Consider the following 20,646-nt stretch of genomic DNA (forward strand, 5'->3'; position numbering starts at 1 on the left):
GGCCAGGTGTTTGATTTAGTGGTAGGTGAGCACTTTGGACAGAGTGACCATAATTTGGTTATGTTTACTGTAGCAATGGAAAGGGTTAGGAATATGCCACAGGGCAAGAGTTATAGATGGGGGAAGGGCAATTATAATGTGATTAGGCAAGATTTAGGAGGCATAGAATGGGTTAGCAAAATGCAAGGGATGGGGACAATCAAAATGTGGAGCTGGTTTATGGAACAGATATTGCTGTCCTTAATAAGTATGTCCCTGTCAGGCAGGGAGGGAGCGATAAGGTAAGGGAACTGTGGTTTACAAAAGAAATTGTATCTCTTGTTAAGCAGAAGAGGGAGGCATATGTGACGATGAGACAAGATGATTCAGATGAGGCGATGGAGAGTTACAGATGAGCTAGTAAGGATTTAAAGAGAGAGTTAAGAAGAGCAAGGAAGGGACATGAGCAGACATTGGCAGGTAGAATAAAGGAGAACCCTAAAGCGTTCTATAGGTATGTGAAGAATAATACGATGTCTCGGGTAGGAATAGGGCCAGTCAAAGACAGAAGTGGGAAGTTGTGTGTGGACCCTGTGGAGATTGGAGAGGTGCTAAATGCTTATTTCTCATCTGTTTTCACTGAGGAACAGGAGAATATTGTAGAGGAGGTGACTGAGTTACGGGCTACTAGAATTGAAAGGATTAAGGTTAGTAAGGAGGAGGTGTGATCAATTCTAGAAGGTGTGAAGTTCGTAAATCCCCTGGGCCAGATGGGATTTTTCCGAGGATTGTCTGGGAAGCCAGATAGGAGGTGGCAGAGTCTTTGGCCTTGATCTTTGAGTCCTCATTATCTACAGGTTCAGTACCAGAGGTCTGGAGGATTGCAAATGTTGTGCCCTTGTTCAAGAAGGGCAGTGGGGCTGACCCAGGTAATTATAGACGTGTGAGCCTTACATCTGTTGTAGGAAACATTTTGGGAAGGATTATAAGAGATAGGATTTATTATCATCTAGCAAGCAACAATTTGATTGGAGATAGTCAGCATGGATTCGTCAAGGGCAGGTTGTGACTCCCAAAACTCATTGAGTTTTTTGAGAAGGTGACCAAGCATGTGGCTGAGGGAAGGGCAGTTGACGTGGTGTACATGGACTTCAGTAAAGCCTTTGATAAGGTTCCACATGGTAGGCTATTGAAGAGAATACAGAGACACGGGATTGAGGGAGAATTAGCAGTTTGGATTAGAAACTGGCGTTCCGTAAGAAGGCAACGAGTGGTGGTTGATGGAAAATATTCAGCCTGGAGTCCAGTTACTAGTGGTGTGCCTCAAGGATTTGTTTTGGGACCACTGCTGTTTGTCATTTTTATAGATGACTTGGACGCAGGCATAGGTGGATGGGTTAGTAAATTTGCAGATGACACTAAAGTCAGTGGAGTGGTGGACAGTGTGGAAGAATGTTGCAGGTTGCAGGGAGACTTGGATAAACTGCAGAATTGGGCTGGAAGGTGGCAAATGGAGTTTAATATGGATTAAATGTGAGGTGATTCACTTTGGCAAGAATAATAGGAAGGCAGAATACCGGGTCAATGGAAAGATTCTTGGTAGTGTGGCTGTGCAGAAGGATCTTGGTGCCCATGTACTAAGATCCCTGAAAGTTGCCACCCAGGTTGATAGTGCTGTTAAGAAGGCTTACGGTGTGTTAGGTTTTATTGGTAGAGGGACTGAGGTCCGGAGCCATGATGTCATGCTGCAACTGTAGAAAATGCTAGTGTGGCCTCGTTTTGAATATTGCGTGCAATTCTGGTCGCCCCATTACAGGAAGAATGTGGAAGCATTGGAAAAGGTGCAGAGGAGATTTACCAGGATGTTGCCTGGTCTGGAGCGTAGGCCCTATGAAGAAAGGCTGAGGGACTTGGGTCTGTTCTCTCATTGGAGAGAAGGAGGCTAAGAGGGGATTTAATAGAGACATACAAGATGTTCAGAGGATTAAATAGGGTGGACAGTGAGAGCCTTTTTCCAAGGATGATGACTTCAGCTTGTACAAGGGGACATAGCTACAAATTGAGGGGTGTTAGATTTAAGACAGATGTCAGAGGCAGGTTCTTTACTCAGAGAGTGGTAAGGGCATGGAACACCCTGCCTGCCAGTGTAGTTAACTCAGCCACATTAGGGACATTCAAACAGTCCTTGGATAAGCATATGGATAATGATGGGGTAGTATAGGGCAAGGGGCTTAGATTAGTTCACAAGTCGGCGCAACATCGAGGGCCGAAAGGTCTGTTCTGTGCTGCATTGTTCTACGTTCTATGTTCGAGGTGCTTCACAGATGAGCAAAACATCGATTAAAGATATCAATTTTACGATGTATCATAAAGAATAAGAGAGAGGTTCAGGGAGGAAATTCCATAGTTTGGGTTGTCAGCAGCTCTAACCCTGGAGTGTTGTAAGTGGGGTGGGTCAGAAAAATATCTGGAAAGGGGAATTGCAGGAGTGCAAAAAACACATATGGCCTTCATGACGGCAAAGGTTTCAGAGACTGTCATTAGAGAGTACGGATGTCGCATGGAGCTTAAGGCATTACTCTGCACTCAATCCATTACAAGTCATGACCACAAAGGTACAGAAGATTTCTGATGCCTTAATCAGGCTGATCAATATTTGTATCGATGGGCTTGCAAAATGTCAGTAATCGCCTCTACCTCAGAGTCATGGTATTGTTGGGATGCTGCTACAGAAGAGGAGACAGGGAGCAAGGAATGTCACATAAAACGCTCTCCTCTTCTCACTATTTTCACTGCAAAACCAAGGGAGCACCTAACATACCACCTCTATCTCCCATCACAACACTTTGCCCCACAATAACTCTGTCTGCCCCTGCACAAGGAGAAGTGGGATTCTTTTCCAGGACCATGTGGTGCCCTGAAACTCTGAGTGAAGACCAAAAGCATCTGAGCGATGAGAGCAAAGATTTGAGAAGACTGTCTGCACCTTTGCTGAAACTTACAGGAGCACCAGGTCAAAGCAATAGGCAGCATGTGGAGTACAAACTGGAATTGAGTAAGTGTGCGTCTGTACAAATTTGGACAGGCCGGGGGTTTGGGACACTTGACAAAATTTTCAGTTTCCTTTTTGAATAGTCACCTGAAATGCCTTTTTAGAACCACTTCTAACCCTTATCCATGCTCAGATCTGGAGGGCCAGGTCACTCTTGCACTGGTTTCATCCTGCAATTTTATGAAGTCAGCAACAAGATGAGTTTCAACATTGACTTTGAAGATTATTGAAAGCTATCATCGATTGCCATTAGAATGTTTTGATTTTGATTTATGTTGTCTCGTGTACCGAAGTACAGTGAAGTGTTTTTGAGAGCGGTGCAGGCAGATCATAGCAAACAATGATTTACAGATCAAAGTGTGTGCTTAGACAGAGCAAGGCATGCAAGGTTATGCCTGCATAGGAGGTGTGCAAAGCAAGATCAACACTATTTGGAGTTACAGAGTCCATTCATCAGTCGAATAATGGCAGAGAAGAAGCTGTTCTTGAACCCCTTGATGGGTGTGTTCAATCTTCTGCCCAATGGAAGAAGTTGGATGAGAGCATTACCGAGATGGGACGGGTCATTGATGATGTTGGCAGCCTTTCTGCGGCAAAGAGAAGTGTAAATGAAGTCCATGGATAGGAGGCTGTTGCCGTTGTGGCCTCCTCTACATTGGGGAAACCAAGCGGAGGCTTAGGGACTGTTTTGCAGAACACTTACGCTTGGTTCGCACTTTACAACTGCACCTTCCAGTTGCAAACCATTTTAACTCCCCCCTCCCATTCCTCAGACGACATGTCCATCCTGGGCCTCCCGCAGTGCCACAACGATGCCACCCGAAGGTTGCAGGAACAGCAACTCATATTCCGCTTGGGAACCCTGCAGCCCAAAACGTATCAATGTGGACTTCACCAGCTTCAAAATCTCCCCACCCTCCACTGCATCCCAAAACCAGCCCAGCTCGTCCCTGCCTCCCTAACCTGTCCTTCCTCCCACCTATCCCCTCCTCCCACCTCAAGCCCCACCCCCATCTCCTCCATACTAACCTCATCCTGCCCCCTTGCCCTGTCCATCCTCCCTGGACTGACTTATCTCCTCCCTATCTCCCCACCTATACTCACCTTTACAGGCTCCATCCCCACCTCTTTGACCTGTCTCCTCTCCACCTATCATCTCCTCTATCCATCTTCAATCCGCCTCCCCCTCTCTCCCTATTTATTTCAGAACGCCCTTTCCCTCCCCCATTTCTGAAGAAGGGTCTAGACCCGAAATGTCAGCTTTCCTGCTCGTATGATGCTGCTTGGCCTGCTGTGTTCATCCAGCTCTACACCTGTTATTCTCTGGATAAGAGTTTGGCTTCTGTGATGATTCGTGCTGTGCACACAACTTTCTGCAGTTTCTTATGGCCTTGGGCTGAGCAGTCGTTGCACCAGGCCATTATGCACCCAGATAGGATGCTTTCTATGGTGCATCTGTAAAGGTTGGTGAGGTCTTCATGGACATGCAGTACAGTAGATAAACAAAACATAAAAAGTAAAAGTTCAAAAAGATGCCAAGTTAGACATGCTGAGACTTTGTCAGATTTGAAACTGTTTTGTGTAGGTAACAGTTAAAGAAAGCTCTTGCAGTTCTTTTGTCAGTGAGTACAGAAGTGCTGGTGAAATAAAGGATTATAGATGTAGCAGCCCTGAGTTAAGAGGAAAACAGCACAGGCATAAATATGCAGAAGATCACGAGGTTGACTAAGGTCAGTGTTGCTTATATGAACTGTGACTGGGCACAGTGGGGAGTTAATCAGATAAGAACAAGGATAAAATAGATCTGTGTCTGTGCAGTGGAGACCAACCAGAGTCAGAAGATGAAGGCCCAAGACAGACACTTTGAAGATCAAGGCTGCAAAAACTATCAGAAGTCCTTTTAACACTGTTGTTTAGCCACTGACAGGAACAGTACAACTGTTTGAGTGTAAGTTGTTGTCTGCATTTATCACTGCAGTTTGCCTGACAGCAGATCACCTTCTACTGACTCTGTCTCAATAAAGTTGATTGTTGCTTCACAGCCCAGCTCTGCTGCCAAGCCTGCTCCTGCCTGACAAGTGTAATCACAAAAGAAGATAATGCTTATTGCCAGTCCAGGCAGGCTGTGATTGTGGATGAGTGGGGAGGATGTTCGACAGAATGGGAAATGTTCATTCTGAAGAGATTGACCTGAAACAGTGACCATTAGTCTACTACTTTGCTGCTATGCCATTTCCCATTTTAATATGCCAATTCAAACTGTGCTGGTTTTGCTGAGTGTTCAGATCACAAGACCATAATGCATCCGAACAGAATTGTGCCATTCTGTCGTGACTGAATGGTGTGCAGTTCTGGTCTCACTGCTATAGGAAGGATGTAGTGAAAGGGCTGAGGATTGACAAGGATGTTGCCAGAGTTGGAGGGTTAGTGACTCGCTTGTCAAATTGACTTTATTTCTGTGTATTACAATTGTTGTTCTGCTCCAGTTCTTATTTTAATCAGATGTCGATAATAATGCCCAGACATACAAGGCAGAAAATGATCTATCTCCATCAGCAGGGTATCAACCCCCTAATATTTTGAATAATTTTTTTTATCTCATCTGCTGTCTGGTTGCATATCTCTTTCTGTTTTCTTTTTGTTTTCTTTTTCGCCACTTTGTCACTTTACAGCCTGGAGGAACATTGAAATCTATAACTAAACTGACCACATGATATCTGTTCTCCTTCTGTCTTCCACCTTCCACGCACCTTCCTTCCATTGATAATAAAATGTGAGGCTGGATGAACACAGCAGGCCAAGCAGCATCTCAGGAGCACAAAAGCTGATGTTTCGGGCCTAGACCCTTCATCAGAGAGGGGGATGGGGTGAGGGTTCTGGAATAAATAGGGAGAGAGGGGGAGGTGGACCAAAGATGGAAAGAAAAGAAGATAGGTGGAGAGGAGAGTATAGGTGGGGAGGTGGGGAGGGGATAGGTCAGTCCAGGGAAGACGGACAGGTCAAGGAGGTGGGATGAGGTTAGTAGGTAGAAAGGGGTGCGGCTTGGGGTGGGAGGAAGGGATGGGTGAGAGGAAGAACAGGTTAGGGAGGCAGAGACAGGTTGGACTGGTTTTGGGATGCAGTGGGTGGAGGGGAAGAGCTGGGCTGGTTGTGTGGTGCAGTGGGGGGAGGGGACGAACTGGGCTGGTTTTGGGATGCGGTGGGGGAAGGGGAGATTTTGAAACTGGTGAAGTCCACATTGATACCATTAGGGTTCCCAGGCGGAATATGAGTTGCTGTTCCTGCAATCTTCAGGTGGCATCATTGTGGCACTGCAGGAGGCCCATGATGGACATGTCATCTGAAGAATGGGAGGGGGAGTGGAAATGGTTTGCGACTGGGAGGTGCAGTTGTTTGTTGCGAACTGAGCGGAGGTATTCTGCAAAGCGGTCCCCAAGCCTCCGCTTGGTTTCCCCAATGTAGAGGTAGCCACACCGGGTACAGTGGATGCAGTATACCACATTGGCAGATGTACAGTGGATGCAGTCCTTCCATTGATGTTTTGTGAGGATTTCATCAGTGCCAGCAGCCGTGATCGAATCGGAGGAACAGGTTCCATTGCAATTACATTTAAATCCTCCCCCAACTGAAAAATCCCTCGAAAATTGAACACAATTTCAAGGAAGCTATAAAACACATATGGAGCAATGAATTGAATTGTTAATAATGTTTAATCCGTGTGATAGGATTATAGAACGAAAAAACACTGCTGATGGTTCGAAGCTGAAAGACTAACAGTGAAATGCAAGAGACACTCAGCAAGGCGGGACACAGTCTGACACACACACTACAAGATAACCAGGGGAATGGGGAGGGAATTTGTTGGTTATCCCGGGATACAGGGTCAACAGCGAAAAGTGGGAGACACTGGATTGGGAATCGCGGGATAAAGACACGTAACTGGGTCAGAGAATGGGGACAGCACAGCGAGGCTCCCTGTGGTACTCGCCTTGGACCGCCCCGCTTTTGGGCAGGTCTGAGTTCAGTTTCCGGAAACTGCAAGTTCTGTGAAGTGGGCGGGACTAAATTTGTGATTGACAGATAGGGGGTGTTTTTCAGTCCAGAAACAGCCTCTGCTCCGCCTTTTCTTGGTGAATGTTTCCCTGCAGTCGAGTTGGTGAGTGTTTAGAACTCTGTCGGTTTCCCGGTAATGTAGGTGAACTGGAGCTCACTGTGTGTTAGATCATATCGCCAACCCTCTCTCATCCCCTTTCTCCCAATCCCCAGTTACACGCTGCTGGCTCAGGGAGTTCTGGCGGATGCGGGGCTGTGGTCAATCTCGGCGCTGGTTTCGGTTCACAGAAGACGGTTTAGTTTTTCAGGTAATGACAGATCATTCTGCCCAGCAGGACAGATTCTAATGTTGTCAGCAGGGACCATACAGCCCTCACAGACTGGGGTTAGTTTCTTTCCAGCAGAACAGACCGAGGAAGGGTCATCGGACCCGAAATGCTATCTCTTCTTCCCAGATGCTGCCAGACCTGCTGAACTTTTCCAGCAACTTCCGTTTTGTTGTCGACTAAGGGGGGGACATGACTGACATGTATAAATTTATGAGGGAAATAGAGAAAACAAGAACAAATCTTTCTGCTTAGTGGTGGAATCAGTATCGGGCGACATGGATTGATGGTAAGCGGCGGGAAGTTTTGATGAGTTGAGCGGATTTTTTTCACTCAGGTAATGGGGGGAAACTGAAACTCACTGCCTGGCAGCCTAGTCGAGCTACAAATGTTCATAACACTTCCGGAACTATTGAGATGTATAAAATAAACACGGAAAGAACTGGGATGCTGTAAATCAGAAACAAAAAAGAAATTGTTGACAACATTCTGCAGATCTGGCAGCATCTTGGAGAGAAATCAGAGCTCAAGTTTCGGATCGAGTTTTTGAAGCCAGGATGTAGAACCCCCCAATGAGGAAAGAGGGGACCTAACTTCAGACAACCAACGCGGACAAGTGCTTGAAGTATTAGCGGGGAGAATTTTGCAGGCAGTTATCAGAACTCTTTTGAAAAGATTTGGGATTGTTATGGAAAAGGACAAGGATGGACCTGTAATCAAAGTTCTAACTTGGTTGATTTTAATAAGATATGATTTGGCCATAGTGCACAGGAAGCAGATACTTTCAGGTACATGTGCAAGAGGGAACATAAATGGAGAGATAAGGAGAGCGCTAAGGGAAATATGAATTGATACTGCCAAGTGAAATGAAGCAAAATGCTCTGTTGATTTACAGGTAGACGTATGGTTAAAGGATAAGGGGGAATGTGTAAGGCCCATTAAGGACCACAGAGGTATCTGTGCGTAGAACTAGAGAGTGTTGGCCTGGGTCGAAATGAATACTTTGTGTCAGTGCTCACTAGTGAAATAGATGAATCAGGGAGAAGGTCTGTGATAGAATGTAAAGAAACTATCACAGAGAGAGAAAGGAAGTACTAAGTAGTCTGGAAGGTTTAAATGCAGATCAGTATCCAAGGTCAAGTGAAATGTCTCCTGTGATGTTAGGATGAAATAGCAGGGTGCTTGCAAGGTTCTTAATTCCCCACTAACCACAAAGGGACCCTTCTGAAGGGCCACCGGACTCAAAACGTTAACTCTGTTTTCTCCTTCGCGGTTGCTGCCAGAAGTGCTGAGCTTTTCCAGCAACTTTGTTTTTGTTCCCAATACTTTTATTTAATCTCTTTGACATCAGCAAGACTTTTGGGAGACTGAAAGCAAAGCTAAGTGCGCATAGAATCCATTGAAATTTGGCAAATTGGATCCACAATTGGCTGAGGTTCAGGAAGCAGAGAGGTGGGTTTTGTTTTGTTTCTAACCGCAAATCTGTGCACATTGGTGTGGCAGAGTGGCCAATGTTGGGCCCTTATTTTTGTTTTAGGTAAATGCCTTAGATTTGAATGTATGAAGGTTGATCAGTTAGTTCAGATGATGCAAAAGTAATAGATGGTAAATAATGAGATGGATAGCCTTAGTTTACAGACCGGCTGATCAGTGGTAAATGGAATTTGATCTAGATTAGTGAATAGCAATACATGGACGAGTTATCCAGTCCTTGAATTCATTTGTTAATCAAACAGTTTGTGATTAGTTGACTAGCCAGGGGAGGAAGGCTATTTCCTTTTCCCATCAACATACACCATGACATAGTCCTGGATTGTAAATGGGGATTTTGGCTGTAAGACAATTTTGCTACATGTTGCTCACTCCATAGTCAGACCTCAAATGAGAGGCTCTAATGTATGGTGCTGCAAATTGTGAGGAACGAAAATCACATTTTGGCTTTTATTGCTAATCAATTTGCTGTCCCCTAAATCTTGATCATCTCTAACAGAAATCATGCAAACATGAACATGAGGAAAGAGGCCACCATTTTAGCAGGAAAACAAATGTGTAAAGCTAAGAGAGCAAATGATGACAGTAAATTTAAGAGACGTACCAGAACCAACATTTGCAGAGTAGGCACCCTCCCTGGATTCAACCCGCTCCCTTCCTTTGCTGCAAGTGAACAGTTTCCCGACCCTACCACCCAGAAAGACTAAAGAAATGGAAAGGGAGGAGACACTGCTTTGCTCCCAGATGTTGCACAGAGGAGGAGGTTTCACTGGAAAGACAACATCTGCATTGTGAGCCCAGGACTGAAGCAGCCAATAGGAATTGCTGTGCTCCGTGGTGATGTCTCAGGTTTCAGGCACGTGGACACGGGAGCCCCGCCCCCGCCTGTTGTTCCCCTCCTGCTGCCAGGGTTGCCGGGGCAACCAGCGGGCGGCTCGAATCAGAGCAAGAAGCTGCTCGGGATCTGCCCCTCCCCCTCCCTCCGGCGGCAATTGCTGAATCAGAAGGTGACCATGTGACTGTTCTGTCTGTTTATGGTTTGCCTGTTCTGTCTGTGGGGAAAGGTATGGACCATGTGGAAACAAAAAGGAAAGACCATGGAGGAATTTGAAAGTAAGGATGGGGCTGAACAGCGGGCCTTAGATTGGTTGTTATGAAATGTTTGTTGGTGGGATGTGGCCAGTGCTGCCTGGAGCAGCATTTATTGCCCATCTCAGGTGCTGTGGAGAACGAGCTGCCATGGGCCATGTCTATAATCTTTGACTGCCTATTATGCTGGGGACCAGGCAAGTCAGCGTTTCTACTGGACCTGAAGCCTGTCAATTTCGGATGGGTAAATCATGTTAGACAAATCTACAATTTTTTTTTGAAAATGTAACTGATAGAACCCGGTGGATGGGGTCATTTGGATTTTCTCAAAGCTGCTGATCAAGTTCCGCTTAAGAGGTTAGTGTGCAAAATCAAAGTTCATAAGATTGTTGGGAATTTACTGGTGTAGATTGTGAATTGGTTGGCAGACAGGAAACAGTAGAAATAAATGATCTTTTTTCAGTGTCTAAGGCTTTGACAATTGGGACACCACAAAGATCAGTGCCCTTGGACCTCATGTGTTCAAAGTGTACATCAATGATTTGTATGTGCGAATCCAATGTACTATTTCTAGGTTTGTTGACACAAAAGAAGAGGGATTGTGAGTGAACTTCAGAGTAATTTAGATGATTTGAGTGAGTAGCAAATGCATAGCAGATGCAGTATCAGTGTGAAGTTATCCACTTTGGTACCAAATTCAGAATGGCAGAGTATAATTCAAGTGGTGGTCGATTTGGAAATGTTCATGTACAAAGGGACCTGGGTGTGCTTGTACACCAGTCATTCAATACAAGCTTGTAGGTGCAGCAAGCAGTTAGGAAGGCAAATGGAACTTTCTCCTTCATTTCAAAAAGGTTTGAGTATGGCAGCAAGGTGCTCTTACAGCAGCTGTGTTGGGTTTTGTGAGGCCGCATTGAAATCTATGAGCAAGTTTGGTCTCCAAAACAAAGAAACATTATTCTTGCTGCAGGCAAACAGCAATTTCTTGTGTTGCTGAGTGAGGGACAAAAGTTATCACTGACCATGAATCAAGAAGAAGCTCCAGTTGTTGTCTTGGTTTCAAGTCAGATTTGGAGATGATGTCACTTGTTGACAACACTTTAAAGCATTTCCCAAAGCGGGAAGTGGGTGATGTTCCCTCACTTTTGCTTCATTTCCCTCTTGCAAAACAAGACAGAGTCTGAGGCACTGTTTGGTTTAGGCATACCCACTGCAGGGCCCTGCTCCCCACACCACCACCTCCCCCTGCTACACACACTAAGAAAGGAATGATGTGGATAAAGTAATCCAAAAGGTGTGGTGGGAAATACAAGACAAAATAGAGAGAGGTAGTGTTAGAGGAGCTGGAATCATTGAAAGTGGATGAGTCACCAGGCCCAGATAGATAGTTCCCTGGCGTGTTGAAGGAAATAGCAGATGTTGTGAGAATTAATTTTCAATCTTCACTTGACTCAGGTGAGGTGCCAAGGGGCTGGAGGAATGCAAATGTGCTGTTGTTGTTTAAAACAAGTACAAAGGAAATGGCATACAACTATAGGCCAGTCAATCTTACTTTGGTGGTGGGCAAACTGTAAGAATCAATCCTGAGAGATCAGAGAAAATGTCAATTAGAAATGCATGAACTTGTCCGGGATAGTCAGCATTGCTTTGATGAGGGAAGGTCATACTTAAGCAATTTGACTGAATTCTTTGAGAAATTGGTAAGGAGTCTCAGTGTGGGTAGTGAAGTGGATATTGTTTTCATAGATTTTGTTAGGATATTTGACAAAATCCCACACGGCAAACTGGTCAAAAGTAAAAACCCATGGATAACAGGGTAATGTGTTGAATTAGATCCTCTGTTTCCAGTGCTCTGACATATTTCCAGTCGCAAGTTCTAGCAGGAGACTGTAATATAGGAAGCAGTGAAATTGTTTCAGAGCTGAGCATTATGGACTATTCAGCAAATTTTGAGCTGGTACTGCTGTGTTCTGTTATCTGTGAGAGATTGCATGGTCCAGGGCTGATGTGACTCCTTTAATCTGGCTCTGAATTCATGTTCACCATTGCTGTATTTCATCTCTACCCTCCTAGATCTTCTCTCTGCGATTGTATAACTTCTGTCCCTGCATTTTAGCTCTGTTTTGTGTTTTACTGTTACATCTGCTAATTGTGCCTAAATTAGACTTCCACCACTGCCTATCCCCTGACCGTGTGCTTTTGCTTTACCAACTTGATATTCTCACAGAATTGTTAACAGTCCGAAATTGTTTTTAGTGCTCTGCTATCAACTTCTACTCTGCAAATTACAAGATTCATCCAGTTCACATTTTATAACCTACCATTTTGATTTTTTGGTTTCTGTCTCACTCTCCTTGTTTCGTCCAAATCAGCTGAACACGGTTTTCAGAAGAGGAGATTTTGCAGTTAACAAACTGAAACCAACCGTCACTCAGGATCTGAGAGAGTTACCAAACGTATCACAACCTGAATACAACAGAATATTGGACATGGAAGGAGAAAGCACTGTTCCCAGTGGGGAGAAACTGATTCTGTTTTTGGGTAAGGCTTCAATCAGCTGGCTTATCAGAATGTAAACACACTCATAATGATTAGAAGCCATGGAGATGAGGGGATTGTGGTAAAGACTTCTTTCATCCATCAAAACTGAAAAATCATCAGCGTAGTTACACCAGGAAGAGGCCATTCACCTGTTCTGAGTGTGGAGAGAGACTCACTCAAATCATCCACCCTGCTGACACACCAGAGTGTGGCAAGAGGCTGTTCACCCCCACAGAGTGTGGAAAGAGATTTATCAATTCTTCAAACCTGGTGACACACCGGCAAGTTCACACTGATGAGTGACCTTTTAAATGCCCAGTCTGCAGGAAGTGCTATGAAAGGTCTGGGGAACTAATGCTCCATCAATGTGCTCACACTGAAAGAGACTGTTTGGGTGTTCTGACTGTGGGACAGCATTTCAGTGATCATCTCGGCTCACTGTATACCATTATGTTCACATTAGGGAGAAGCCCTTTACCTGCTCTGACCGTGGGAGGGAAGTCAGTCAGTCACCCCATCTGCTGAGGCACCAGCACATTCACACTGTGCAGTGACCATTCACCTGCCCCAGCTGTGGGAAGGGAATCACACAGGTGTCATATCTGCTGAGTGACCAGAGAGTTCACAAGAAACTGCAGTGATTGGGCTTTACTATTAACCACGTTCAGGAATTAACCAGGTTCATTGTGATCTGTTTCTGCTGATATTAATAACCACCTGTTCAGGTATATGTTAATGTAGATACGTATCAAATAAACCAGTTTTGTGTAAAACACAGTGTTTCATCTTCTTATTGTCTCTAACACAGGGGATTCCCTTTCAATTGCTGTCCCACTCCCCTCCATCCTCACCTTTAACAAGAAGTATGAAAGCTCCATTGTCACTGAGATGAAGACCATCTGATCAGTTGCCTCTGCCCAGACTGGGAAAATTGCTCTGGAAAATGGGTCTGATTTTCGGCCAATGTATTTACTCACAGAGGAAAGACCATTCAGGTGCTCTTATTGCAGGACTGGCCTCAGGCAATCGTCTGTCTCACTGTGCATCAGTGTGTTCACAGAATAGGGAAGCTGTTCACTTGGTCTGAGCATGAGAAGATTCACTCAGACCTTCCACCTTCTGAGGCGCCAGTGAGTTCATTAGTGACTACAGGAGTTGGATTTCCTGTTAATCAGATGCTAGACACGTTCATTTTCTCATTTTGTCTTTTTTCTACTGGTGTTAATAAATTCCAGAAGTTTTAAATGCAAATATTCAGAATAAAAACACACATGAATTAGCTTAGTGTTAAACCCAGTGTGTTGAGTCTTTTTCGTAGCTCAAACACAAGTGAGTCCCTTTTGAAGGCTCTCCCTCTTTCTCCTCATGACGCGGGTGAGATGTTCAAGGAGCTGAGACCCCAGTACATTTGAGACAATCTGATTGGCTGCCTCTGCTGCTCCCCTCCCTTCCACGAGCTCATTGGATCAAACTGCTTGTCGAGTGCTTCTAGCTTGACCCCGGATTCCCAGCTTTCTCCAGTTTCTCTCCTGTCAGAGCTTGTCTTGCCCACGAGGCCCATGTTTGTTCCACTGACCTATTCTCACTAAATATATTTGCTAATAATGTTAAAGTTCACTGTCCCTTAAAATTTCATCTTCCCAATTTTTTTTTTGAAAAGCCTGGATTTCATGGTATTTGCAAAGACTTGAACTTGGTGTTCACCAAAGAGCTGTTCTTGGTCCCTCCTATTTCTCACCTACACGCTGCTACTTTTTAACATCATCCAGAAGCATTTTGTTAGTTTTCACATGGTCACTGACAACTACCCGTTCTAACTCATCACCAGCCCTGTCCATTCCTCTATTGTTATTCAATGATCCCATACCTGATACTGGAAAAGCTGAAATGTCCTCCAGGGAAACATTTGGAAGAACAATCCATTGTCTTCAGTTACTGCTACACATTCCATTCTCAAACTCTGAACCTGTAACTCTTTCCTGAGAGTAAGGCTGAACTACACTGCTCATAGTCTCAGTCACAGATTTGACCTGAAGGTGAATTTTCAATCACAAAACCATACTTTCACTCACACCAGATCTTCTAATTTCCATAAAGTCAGCCATCTCCACCTCAGCCCAGCTCATCTGATCCTGAAATCCTTGTCTGTGCCCATGTTAAACTTGATAATTGCAATGCATTCCTGATCACCTTCTCACGTTCACCCCAGACCCGTGTGGAAATGTGAGGTCTCCCAAAATCTGTGTTCTGCCATTCCTGTTAACATTCCCACTAAACTGTGTGAGTGCAGTCACTCCAAGCTTAAGTGGTCTGACTGAGGCATTGACTTCCAATTTTGGAAGTCATGAGCGTGCACCATCCCTGGAGGCCTGCACAACCAGAATAAAAATGAGAGGGAATTCGGGTCCTGTTCACCCAACACCCTCTTTGTTCCCTGAGAGTGTTGCTGCTCATTTCCCTTGCTGTGTTGAACTCTGAGGTGTGCATGCAGCAGCAGCGCTTGCTCTTGGGACCTTGGTGCTCCGCTGGATCTTTTTTAAACCTGTCCTTGTAGTGAATCTGTTAATCTTGGCCCTCGTTGGCTGAAATCCAAATATTAGAGCATTTGTACAATTTCATTTCTCCACTCCAGTCTCTTGCTTTCATCTTCCTTGTCTGCTTTGAATTCTCCACACATTGTGTGCAGGAACAGACTGAAATCAATGAGATGTTTTTAGTGGGGCCATGAGAACCATGAAGAATGTAGAAGAATTAACTGAATTACTGTTCATTTTCAACCCATTTAAAATAACCTTTCTTCAGTTTAAATGTGTTGAATATGGAAGGAACGCTTTAAAGTTTCAAAATTTGTACATGTGAAGGAAGAAAAATTGAATTAGTGGTTTTGCACTCTTGAAATGTCAGAACTGTCTGTCTCCTTGTTTGTTTGTGGTGCTGTGTGACCAAGTTAATCCCATTCTATAATTATTTGGTGGATTTCCTCCCCAGGCTTAATTACACCCATAATAAATAAGAAGAACATAAGTAGATGCAGTAAATTTTACTTATTTTAAATAAAATAATTAGTTTTTAAAGCCCAATCAGGTGGTAGGGAAGGTGATGTGTTGTGACCTCAGGATGTGGGAACTCCTGGAGACTGGTGTGATCCCAGACTGATATATCTTCAATAAGTGTCTGCGGCTAGAGGAACCTCAGCCCATAATCAGTGAATTAGATGTTATTATACAAACGCTTAAAAATATCAGGGAGAAAGTTACCTGGACAGTTTGTTCCAGGTGATAGCCACAGCTCATACGTATTCTCTTCTTATTTGGTCCTTGGTTCGGAGCATGAAAATATGACTCCACGTAAGGCAGGTTTGGGGATTTTCTTACATTTCTAAGAACAGCATTTGAAATCTAAATACAGGTAAGTGTGACACTATTGAGAAACTGGGTTTGACTGTAGCAGTATAGTGACAGACCTTCAAGAAGACATTCACCAACTCTTAGCAACAATGTATCCCAGTCAGAAAGTGACTAAATAATGAAGTTAAGAATACTTCCAAATTTAAAGAAACACTGCACACATTTACGAAAGTCAGTGGTAGATCAGAAGATTGTACAAATTTGCGTGAACAAAGAATGATTCTAAAGAACAGGAAAAAAATAGAGTGTCATTAAACTAGGGAGGGTTCAGAAGAGATTTACCAGGATGTTGCCAGCATGGAATGTGAGTTACAAAGGAAGACTGGATAGGCCGGGACTGCTTTCTCTGGTGCATTGGAGGTTGAGGGGTGACCTTATTGGGTTTATAAAATCAGGATTAATGGTAGGTGCCATTTTCCAAGGATGGGGGTTTCAAGACAAGAGGGTGTATTTTTAAGGTGAGTGGAGACAAATTAAAAAAAAACACGTTTTCTAACGTAGAGAATGATCTTCCTGAGGAAGTAGTGGATGTCAGCACAGTTACACTGTTTAAAAGACACTTAGAAATGTATTTCCACAGGATGAGGGTGTCGCTGACTCGGCAGCATTTATTGTCCATCCCTAAACAGTTCAGAGTCAACCACATTGCTGTGGGTTTGGAGTCATATGTAGGCCAGACCAGGAAGGATGGCAATTTCCTTCCTAAAAGGACAGTAGTGAACCAGATGGGTATTCCTGACAGTTGGCTATGGATTCACTGTCATCATTCGCTTCTTAATTCCAGATATTTATTGAATTCACATTCCACCATGGGCCACAGTGGGATTCAAACCCAGGCCCCAGAACATTCTCTGGGTCACTGGGTTAACAGTCCAGCGATAATACCACGAGGCCATCACCTCCCCATTTGGGGGGGAGTGCACTGACTGTCAATCCCCAGGACTCCCTGGATCACCACAGTCTAATCAGATCACACAATGTGCCTGATTTTGCTGTCTGTTGAATCAAATTAACAGAAAATACTACCAAGTTCTGTCCTTAACAAGCTCTCCTGTATATTACAAATCCGAGAACAGAGTTAGTTCTCATATCAGTTTTCTCACTATGCTCTAGCGAAGATGAGATTTGAATTCCTGATATGCAGAAACAAGAATCCTTTCAATGTCTCAGATGAGTAAACATCATCTAGAATGTCAGAGTCAATGTCCCAGCAGTCTCAGAGAAAGGGAAGGTGAAATCATCCCATAAGCTGCTCATGTGCAACTTTCAATTCCCAACACCCAACTTCAGGACTCTGATGTTCTCAGTGGCATTTCCTGATGGGAAAGCTGCAAACTGCACTCAAGGCAGGTAGGTGTTGAACCTACAAACCTAAGATCTGCAGTCAGGTGTGTTACTCATTACACTATTGACCTGCTAGTGTTCACATGCTGCAGAGTTGTGGTGTTAACAGGGACATCACCATCACTGCTGCACTTCAGTGGCCCCCACTTTGAGATTAGGTGAATTTCACCGGCAAAAAAGAAACACATTTGTTCTCAGGTAGTTGCTTCAGTATGCCCTTCTATCTGTGCTGGAACTTTCTGTTATTTTACTCACCGTCAGCCACTCCAGTGAAATGTATTTTCAGGCTTTGAGTCATGGTTTGTTCAATTAGATTATGGATGATCTGGTAATTCTCAACACCGTTGTCCTGACTTTCCCCGCTAGAGTCCCTTACTGATTAGAAATCTGACTTAATGTGCCAGTCTCGAGAGCTGTCTGCAGTCAAGAATTCCACAGATTCATAACTCTCAGAGAGAAGAAATACCTCCTCAGCTCTGTCTGAAATGTGTGAACCTAGTTCTGAAATTCTATTTTCTGTTCTATGATTGTCCCAGAAGGGGAAACAACTTTGACCAGAATCTGTCAAGCTCCTAAGAATCTTGTGTGTTTCAAGAAGGAGCAGGGCTTACATAGTCCTGTGGCCAGTATTTAGGAGCAGCTACATACTCAGGTGCGGACAAATATGTGATTTGTTCCCGGCCCAGCGTGTTGATTTCATCTCTGATGTAAAACCTGCAGTGATTCAGATAGAGTTACACTGTTTATGCTGTTGTCACTGTGAGGAATTCCTGGGCATTTATCAGTTTGTACAAGAACAACAAATCCCTGAATGAGGATTAACCTTGGAAATTGCTGTGAGAGCACCAAATCCTAACCACTACACCACCAGGGAACATCACATTAATTAGCCACGGGGAATGGAATTAGGGCTGTGAAAGAAATAAAGAAAAGATGTGGCTAGAGCAGGTATGCAGCTGACAAAGAAACAAATTGAAACAAAGAAAGAGGACAGAATAGGGGGCAGCATTCACACACTAATTGTTAGTCTCGATGGTGAATCCAGAAAACTGTAAAGTGGTGAATTGAAAGGTGTGCTGCCTTCTTGGAGCTGACATTTAGCGTCATTGGGAGAGTGCATTGAGCTGATGACAGAAATACCAGCGTGACAGCAATATGAAGAATTAAAACGTAGAATTTGCTCCAACAGGTTTTGGATAATGAGGACCAATTATACATTTTAAAACTGCAGTGTTAGATTTTTGTAAAAAGCTTGGAGCAATTTGGAATAAGGATCAGGATGAACACAGCAGGCCAAACAGCATCTCAGGAGCACAAGAGCTGACGTTTCGAGCCTAGACCCTTCGTCAGAGAAGGGTCTGATGAAGGGTCTAGGCCCGAAACGTCAGCTCTTATGCTCCTGAGATGCTGTTTGGCCTGCTGCGTTCATCCAGCTTCACACTTTGCTATCTTGGATTCTCCAGCATCTGCACTTCCCATTATCTCTGGAATAACGATCAGCCCTGTTTGCATTGAATGGTGGAGGGGTCGAAAGGGATTAAATTCAATCTTTTTGCTGATGGAGATTCCAGTGCAAGAAAAGTTTAGGTTAGAGTAATAACTAGAAAGCTTGTCTTGGAGATTTTTGTATATTTGTCTATGAATATTTCAATAAAACTGCATTTGATAGCCTGGCCACTGCTTGAGGCATTGGGACTAATAGGGGAAATAAGCAGATGTCTTCAGATACCAGTAAGATGGCTTGGGTAATGAATTTTAATAGAACTTGATGAAGAGCAGGTATGTGTTGTCGCAGTTATACAGGCATTGGTGACACTACACCTAGAATATTGAGTGCAGTTTTGGTCTCCTTTTCTTAAGAAGCGTTCTCTTGCTCTCAATGGAGTGCAATGAAGGTTTACCAGGCCAACTGACATATGAGGCGATATTGACTAGGTTAGGATTGTTTTCGCTGAAGCTCAGATGAATGAGGGGCAATTTCATGCAGACATATAAATTTCTAACAGGACTGGACAGGATAATTGCAGGGAGGGTGTTCCTGATGGTAGGTGTGTTCAATCAGGGGCCACAGTCTGAGGATTCTCCTATGTCTTATGGTCTTATGACGTTAGATGCCTTCAAGGCAGAGATCAACAAATTATTGATTTCACAAGGAGTCAAGGACTGTGGGGAGAGTACAGGGAAGTGGAGTTGAAATGCCCATCAGCCATGATTTAAATGGCGGAGTGGACATGATGGGCCGAATGGCCTTACTTCTACTCCTATGTCTTATGGTCTTATGGATTCGGGGTAGACGGAGATGGGGAGACATTTCTTCACCCAAAAAGTCGTGAGCCTGCGGAATTCGTTGCCACTTGAAGTAGTTGATGCTAAAACATTGAACATATTCAAGAGGCAGCTAGATATAGCACTTGGCGTAAATGGCATGAAAGATTATGGGGAGAAAGCAGGATTAGGCTATTGATTGGAATGATCAGCCATGCTTGTGATGAATGGCGGGGCAAGCTCAAAGGGCTGAATGCCATCCTCACGCTCCTATCTTCTATGTTTCTATCTTCTGAATAGTTCCAATTTATTTTGACTGAAGTAAGGTAATAAAATTAATTATGCGCCAAACATTTAATTGAAGATGACATCCTGTAATTAATCAAATGTGTTAGTTAGTCTCCAATTTGAAATAGATGATTAAACAATGACGCTTGCAAATTTGGCCTACAACAGTGAAAGACATGATGCATTTCCAAGTCAGAATGGTGTGTGGCTTGGAGGGGAAATTGTAGACACCGTTATTTCCTAACTATCTGGTGCCCTTGACTTTCTGGGTGATCAAGTTATGGTTTTGGAATGTGCTGTCTCAGCACCCTTGGTCAGTTGCTTTGCTGCATTAAGTTGATGGTGTTGTACGGCTGGTCCTGGGTACCAGGTGACAAAGTCCTTACTGCCAACCTGCAAACATACATACTAGGAAAAGTAGGCCATTCAGCCCCTTGAGCCTGCTCTGCCATTCAATAAGATCGTGTCTGTTCCTCTATTCTCCAAATAACCTTTGATTCCATTCACAAAAATCTCTGATCCCTACAGTTGACAATTCTAAGGTGACCTCAGATTACTTCTGCTTCACAGCGATGACTGTGATCAACATGGGATGATCAATGACATGGCTAAAGTTGTTTGTGGCCAGGAATTGAATCACACATTGTTGATCGCTGCATGGGTTTCACATGCAGGACACATGATTACAGATTTCTTTCACCCAGTCTCTGAGTGTCTGATTAGTGTAGTTTGACCCCAGAAGGCTCTGACATTACTCACTGAGCCTGTGTCCTCAGACACGAACAGCCACTTACTCTGCCCACTCCAAGTT

Source organism: Stegostoma tigrinum, unplaced genomic scaffold (assembly GCF_030684315.1).
Source record: "Stegostoma tigrinum isolate sSteTig4 unplaced genomic scaffold, sSteTig4.hap1 scaffold_50, whole genome shotgun sequence".
Taxonomy (NCBI): domain Eukaryota; kingdom Metazoa; phylum Chordata; class Chondrichthyes; order Orectolobiformes; family Stegostomatidae; genus Stegostoma; species Stegostoma tigrinum.